The sequence below is a fragment of the Corvus brachyrhynchos genome, unplaced genomic scaffold, assembly GCF_000691975.1.
Source record: "Corvus brachyrhynchos isolate BGI_N302 unplaced genomic scaffold, ASM69197v1 scaffold43, whole genome shotgun sequence".
Classification (NCBI taxonomy): domain Eukaryota; kingdom Metazoa; phylum Chordata; class Aves; order Passeriformes; family Corvidae; genus Corvus; species Corvus brachyrhynchos.
In genome coordinates, this window is record NW_008237353.1 from 5,622,986 (window position 1) to 5,629,995 (window position 7,010).

Here is a 7,010-nt window from a genome sequence, read left to right on the forward strand (position 1 = left end):
CAGTTGCCCAAATCATTCTAAATGAATTATTTTAATTCTTATGAAGGATCATGTTGTTATCTAGATCAGCAAACTGCAGGGAAGACTTAACACTTTGCAGCCTCAGATCCTTGAGACACTGGAAGCTCTAGTGGACCCCAAGCTTTTATCTGTGGATAGGAGTAAACTACACATTCTCCTGCAAAATGGCAAGAGGTAACTAAGCTGTGAAGAGACTAGAAAATGACCACAGAAAATGGCATGCATTAAAATGTTGAAAAATGGTATTTGATATTAATTTCCTAGATTACTGTAATGCTGGGTTGTGCATCTTACTTGGAAATGTGAAAATCGGTGTATGAGTTACCTAGTGATATGCGGAAAAAGGAAGATAAATTCTGAATAGTCAGAAATACTGTTGTGCTTCTTAAATAGCATCTGACAGAACAAAAGAATACCTAAGAGAATCAAACAGAGTGGAAATGTTCCCCTTAATGTACATCTATGTAAATCTGTGCTTGAGGTTACTAATACAGTGCTCCCTTCATGTATTGGCCTCTCTGATACAGCAGTGCAAACATGCACTTGCTACATGCTCAAAGAGCGCTTGTTTTTCTGGCTTTCTGTATAAATACATCCAGAAACACTTCTGGATGCCTTTTAGTGTGTGTCTGTACCTCCCTGGTCCCCAGTCAGATCACTGCCACAGCTAAGTATGTGGCTTGCAGAGTGTGTTTTGAAGGAGCTCTTGCAACCCCTCAAGGAAGTCTTCCCCGGCCACTCCATCTGGCGAGGATGCTGGCTCGCAAACTCATGTAGAGATGACCTTTAGGTGCTGGTGCCACTGGGGATTACTTGACCTTTTGCCTGTTCTTCCTTCAGCTTGTCAGAACTGGAAACAGATGTTAAAGTTTTCAAAGAAACAATTTTGGAGATCTTAGATGAAGAAGAAGTAATAGAAGAACTCTGTCTGTCTAAATGGACTGATCCACAAATATTGTATGTATATTTTGAAACCACATACATTTTTTTAACAGTGTATTTTGTTTGAGGAGAACTTGAACACTAAACTGGATGCTTACTGCTAAAAAGCAGAAAGAAAAAGTCTTTCTAATTTTTTTTAAGCCCTAATGCTTGCTGCTTCAGAAACCATAGTAGTTGCCATTTTGGAGAGGAACTCCATTGTTACACAGTTACAAATAGTTCTTGACATAACAGGCTGGCTCATCTACCGTGTGATGAAGTGGGAGTGGGATGGCAGGAAAACAAAGTGTTATTTTTCAATATAAATCAACACATTCTGGGAGCATTTTCCTCAGTTTCACCAAAATAAAAACCAGAGGCAGGTTTTAAAGCTTGTCTTTAATAGGTCAGATACCATACTTCCTTTACTAGAAGTGTTCTGAACACTTTGCTCCTAGCTTTTTGCTTACCAGCAGTACCTGAAGGAAAGAAGCCCTCGAGCTATCTTGTGCACCTGAAGAAAGGCATTCCAGGAGATGTACGTGCAGAAACAATCCTATTACACTCTGGGGTTCTGGTGAAAGACAGCACACAGCAACAGCAGCACTGGTCACCTTAATAAAAACTAAAAAACTGAGGGATAATATATACAATTTCCAAATATGTTTTGGGCTGAATTGTATTTAAATCTTGGGCATAGAGATGTGTTTTATGTATAAGAAGATAACAGAAGCTACCTCCCAGGGTACTTTGTGAAGTTGCTGAATAATACTTTTGCCTAACTGCATTGCATGTACATATTAGTACTGTTCACACAGTAGTGTGGGTTTGAAGTCTTGCCCTGCAGACCTTCATCTAAATGTGCAGCAGAAACTCAGTGTTCCAGAAGTGGGACATGGTTTGCATTTCTAATGCATCTTCTGGAGCAGTATCAGAGGTAGCTCTAAATTCCAGCTGCTCCTGAGCCAGCAGCTGGTCTTTTTCCTGGTTTTGCTCACAGCCTTCCTTTAGACTTAATACAGTCTGCTGGCAGAGCCTTTGTTGTCTCATGGTAGACAGTGTGTAGGGGACATCTAGGAAAGATCCCAATGTCACCTTATGCTCGTGTCAAGAGAAACCCACAGGCATCCCTTCTTTCAGACACTGTTGCAGTGGGGTAGATGTTGTGTGTAGTGGGAGGTTGTGTGAAGAGTGCTGGAACTGTGCTGCTGGATGCAGTGAGGCAGTCTGTGCACGAGGCACACCGGGAAACACCAGCCATGACAACACATTTGTGTTAACACATGGCAGGCAGGCTGGCCACGTGTGATCAGCTCTTTTTTGCTCCAGGACTGATGCAACTGATACGTGGTACTTGATGAACTCGGGAAGCCTGAAAGGATGTGGAGGAACCCAGTGAGGCAGATAGGTACCATCAGAGATCTTAGCAGCAGAACGGTGAGCTTAGCCTAGAAAGATGAGGCAGACCTCTTAACTTCGTGTGAGGAAACGTCAGAATGTGGAAGACTCATGAGGCAAATGGAAGCTAGTTAATGAAAGCACATCCAGTGGCAGCTACTTTCATGTCTTTGTGGCTGTCTTTATTTTGTATATCCCCCGAGGAGCTATGTAAACGTAAAGATAGTCATCAAATATGACCTTCAGCTGAATCTGTAATACAGCAGATAGTGCTCTAAGGCTTTCAAGTCTGCAGCTCATCTCCATGCAGTGAAAACCTCAAGGTCTGGAGGGCTTTCAAATCAGGTTGGCTAACACAGAGTTTCTGCCCCAGAAGAGAGAAACTAGGTGCTCTATTAAAGGTCCTCAGGGAGCTTACATGAGTTGGTTTGTAAGACAGACAGCTTATTTTCTTGGAAAACCATTTTACAGAGGTTCTTTTAGCAGTCAGTAATGCCAGGAGAAGATTCATTAAAAATATCAGTCTCTAGCGAAATGAGATCATACCACAAAACAAAAAATTATGAAAAATCTTCCAGGCTTTGCTGCTTAGTTTCCAAGCTCTTGTGGACCTCAGGTGCCTCAGGTTTCATCTACACAATGCCAGAAATGTGTGTTTCAGAGGAAGGCTACTGTGCCAGCAGTAGCACTATGAAGTAAGATCAAAGTCTCTCAGATAGACTTCACTTAAGAGAGGAGCATCTTTCAATAGATGGTCTCTCTTTGGCTGCTTCATGATCCCAAAATGCTTTTCAGTAATTGCTGTGTATAGCTCAAATGCTTTATGACTAAACCATTTTAATATACACCTAAACCATCTCCATCACTGTGTAATTGTTTGTGTGTTGACTTTCGGTTATGTTTTATTCTTGGGTGTTTTTGACTGCACTGTTACCAGCTCTCACCACTTGAGGGCACCAAAAAGTTAGGCATCTCCAGACAAAATATTTAGCATTTTATAATAACTAATAATATATAATATCAAATGTCTATAACTTTTTAACTTTGTAATATCTGAAAAACTTAAGATTTGTGGAGTTGTGCATCCTTGAGCACATCAAATGTTACCTGCTCTACTTAAAATAATTGACTGCCTATGCTGAGGTGCTGATAAATATAAAAATATTTCTTTTATTTTATGCTATTGGAACTGATGGAAGTTCCTCACCAAAAAGACTGGATTTTGTGGTGTAGTGTCTAACAGCACTCTTGTTCCCCACAACTCTTATGTGCCTTAATACATCAGTAATATACTTCTGTACAATATGTAGCTAACCACGAAAATACAAATTGTTGCTCACAGTGAGGAGAGTACGTCTGGGATTGACCATGCAGAGGAAATGGAGCTGCTGTTGGAGAATTATTACAGACAAGCAGAAGATCTTTTAAATGAAGCTCGTGAACTCAGAGTACTGATTGATGACTCAGAAAGCATCATCTTTATCAACCTGGACAGGTTAGCTACCATCCATTAGATTATCAAAAGCTGAGTGGAATTTAGACTTTCATGACCTAGACTTTCTCAAATCTGCCCACAGCGAAAGTTGGAAAATTCTTAGTGAGGGTTGAATGGACTTGTAGTCACAGCTGCATTGCGCTTTTCTTATCATGAACTGGATAAAGCAAAGCAAGAAGATAGCGTAATTAGTATGTGTGATTCGTATGTACCTCTGAAGCTAGGTGTCAGACTTCCCTGGCAGAGAAACCCAGCTTCTAGCTCCTTCTGGGGAGCTGCTTAATACAGGAAATGTCTGCAAATTTAGAGGCAGACATTCTGTTCAGAAAAGATTGCTAGCCAGAGTCTGGCTAGGCTACTCAGGTTTTCAGTACAAGTTAAATTATTACTCTGCAGAGTGATACAGAAATTAATAACTTGGGAGCAAGTTTTCTCTTTTTCTCTGTATGCTATATTTTTCACTTTTAATCAGATTTCTTAACTGAAAAAGAATTGTAGCTTGCATTTGCAAGAACATTCTACTCTCTCTTTGAGGTTGGTGTTTAATATGTTTTCTCCTCTACACTGAGGAGTTACCTGTAGAAGCAATTAATGGATGCTGCATCAGGAAACCACAAAAATCTTTTTTGTGAAAGACTTGAATATGGAATTCGCCCAAACAGGCTCAAGTTTATAGTCTGCAGCATTTAACAACTCTATTTTTTTGTAAAATGGATTAATTTGCAAGGTAACAATAACTTTTCATCCATTGTGAATATGGACATAGAAATTTCAGCCAGGTGGTGGTGAGAGGACACAAATTTAAGCAGAAATTTACTGTTACTCTGTGTATATAGACCTCTGAGAAGTGAGCAATGCTGGAAAGTCTGATGATGATGATGAAGCAGAACCTGCTGCCTTTAGAGGTGTCCTGATGTAGCAATGTCAAAATGATAGTCTCTTTGTACTGTTACTTCATGATCTTTGTCACAGGCTTACCTAATTCCAGCATGACTTTCTCTCTTTCACTATTTGGTTTTAGTGCTTGCTATATGGAATTTAAGAATTCAGGCAGCAAATCAATTTTTGGGTTCCCCTTACAGATGTTTCTCCCTTCTTTAGCCACCGTAATGTGATGATGAGGCTGAACTTGCAGCTGACCATGGGGACTTTCTCTGTCTCTCTCTTTGGACTCATAGGAGTTGCATTTGGTATGAACTTGGAGTCATCTCTTGAAGAGGTAAGGAACAAGTGCTGCATTTATCATAAAATATGGGTCCTGCTCTTATAGCACATTTTATATTTGGTACAACCTCATTCTTTCCATAGACAAAGCTCCAGTGATTTATGTGTTCATACAGTCACTTCTTTTTTAATCAAATTACTGTATGGCAAACGGCACAGTGTTGCAGCCTTTTTTCTGTGTTAACGACCTTGGAAAAGAAATGGGAAGACAAATTTTTGGTTGTATAAGTAGTTGACTATAAAGTAGTAATAAAGTTTCTTTAATGATTATCTATTCTGACAAGAGCAGCTTTGACTTCCAGATACAAGGGTATCTGGCAAGCAGCCAGGCTATTTCCAGCACATCAGAGGAAGTACTCTACTATCAGTAATTGTTTATAGCTAAACTGGGGAGGAAGGGGTACAGACTGGGGGGTCCAACTTCAAAATTGCACATGCCACCTTTAAAACAAACAAACAAAGCAAAGACTTCTTCCTTTTCAACTCCGTTAAATATAAGGGTTGAATTTTCAAATTTCCCAGTGAAGGAAAGAAAACTGCATGGAACAGTAACAGAATGCAGTACAGTGGTCCTAAATAAAATGCTTTGCTATGAAACAGCCCTTTTGCCAAGGGAGGGCTTGGCTGTTGATGGTAGAGAGTTTACTGCTTCCTCCCATAAAGGAAGAAAACACCAGTGGGGAGTGAGAGATTATCTTTGGGTAATCCCTTTTCTGGAGTGATAGTTGGATGACTAATGGGAGTGTTCTGTCAGTAGGACCCCAGGATATTTTGGCTGGTGACAGGGATTATGTTTCTGGGAAGTGGTCTGATCTGGCGGCGCTTACTTTCCTTCCTTGGGCGGCACCTAGAGCCTCCGCTACCTCCTCACGTACGTATGGCTGGCCGGGGCTCCTGCCTCACACTCTGCATGTACAGTCCATTCCTAAGGCAGAAAGTAAGATAGATTAGAGGGGTAAGCCACAAAGCACGGCAGAATTCAGCTCAGGCTCTGCTCCTTGACAGAGAAGGTGCTCCCTAGCTGGATTAAATAAGGTGGGGAGCCCCAGCACTGGCCAGAAGTGAAGCTGCAGGCTGTTTCATGAGATGTGTAATATTTACTTTCACCTGAAAGCCCAAGGAAAGCTGAGGCTAATGGTAGAAGCAGCCCTCGTCCTCCCACCCACATACTAACTCTGGATCTGTAGTCCCTGTCTTGTAAAAGAGTAAGCAGAGCTAAGCGAGGGCAAGCCCTAGCTGTAACATCTGTCTGGAGAATGATGCCATGGTTGTGATGTCCTGACTCTGAGTGTGAAGTTTGTTACAGTTTCTCACGTGCATACCAGTTCTCTCTGTTGTTGATGGCCGAGCTGTAGGAAGATTTCCAAAGAGACCATTCAGATGAGCATGTATGGGTCATTTTCCCTGTTGACTACCCTTTCCTGGACTTGTGGAACTGTATTGTCTACCTCAGCTCTGCACTGTGGTATTTATAGCAGACGTATCAGTAGAGTCAAAAGTTAAGTTGCTACAAGTGACAAAGGGAGGCTCAGATAAACTCCTGTTCTTCCCTCCCCTCTTTTGCTACTAAGAGGCAGATGGAAGTAGTTCGATGTGGATTGTTGACTATGGCTACAATTAGCTAGAATATCCTGAAGTGTAGCTCAAAAACCAAGTCCAGCACATACTGACCGGCTTGGAGAAAGATACTGGAGGAGGGATACTAGGGAGGGAGATGGCAAAGACACTGTTCTGAAAACAAGGGGAGAAAAATCAAGGTTCAGGCCTCTGTGCGGCTTTATTTCCTTTTGCCACATGTAGAGCAGTTTCTCATGTAATCACAGGCTATTCTGTTTCTTGCCTAGGTTCCTGCAGTTTTGAAAAAATCCCAACCAGCAGCTGGAAGAGTGGAGATAAAGACCAGCCTTAAAGGAGAAACATTTGGGCTGGGCAGAGGCACATTAACAAACCA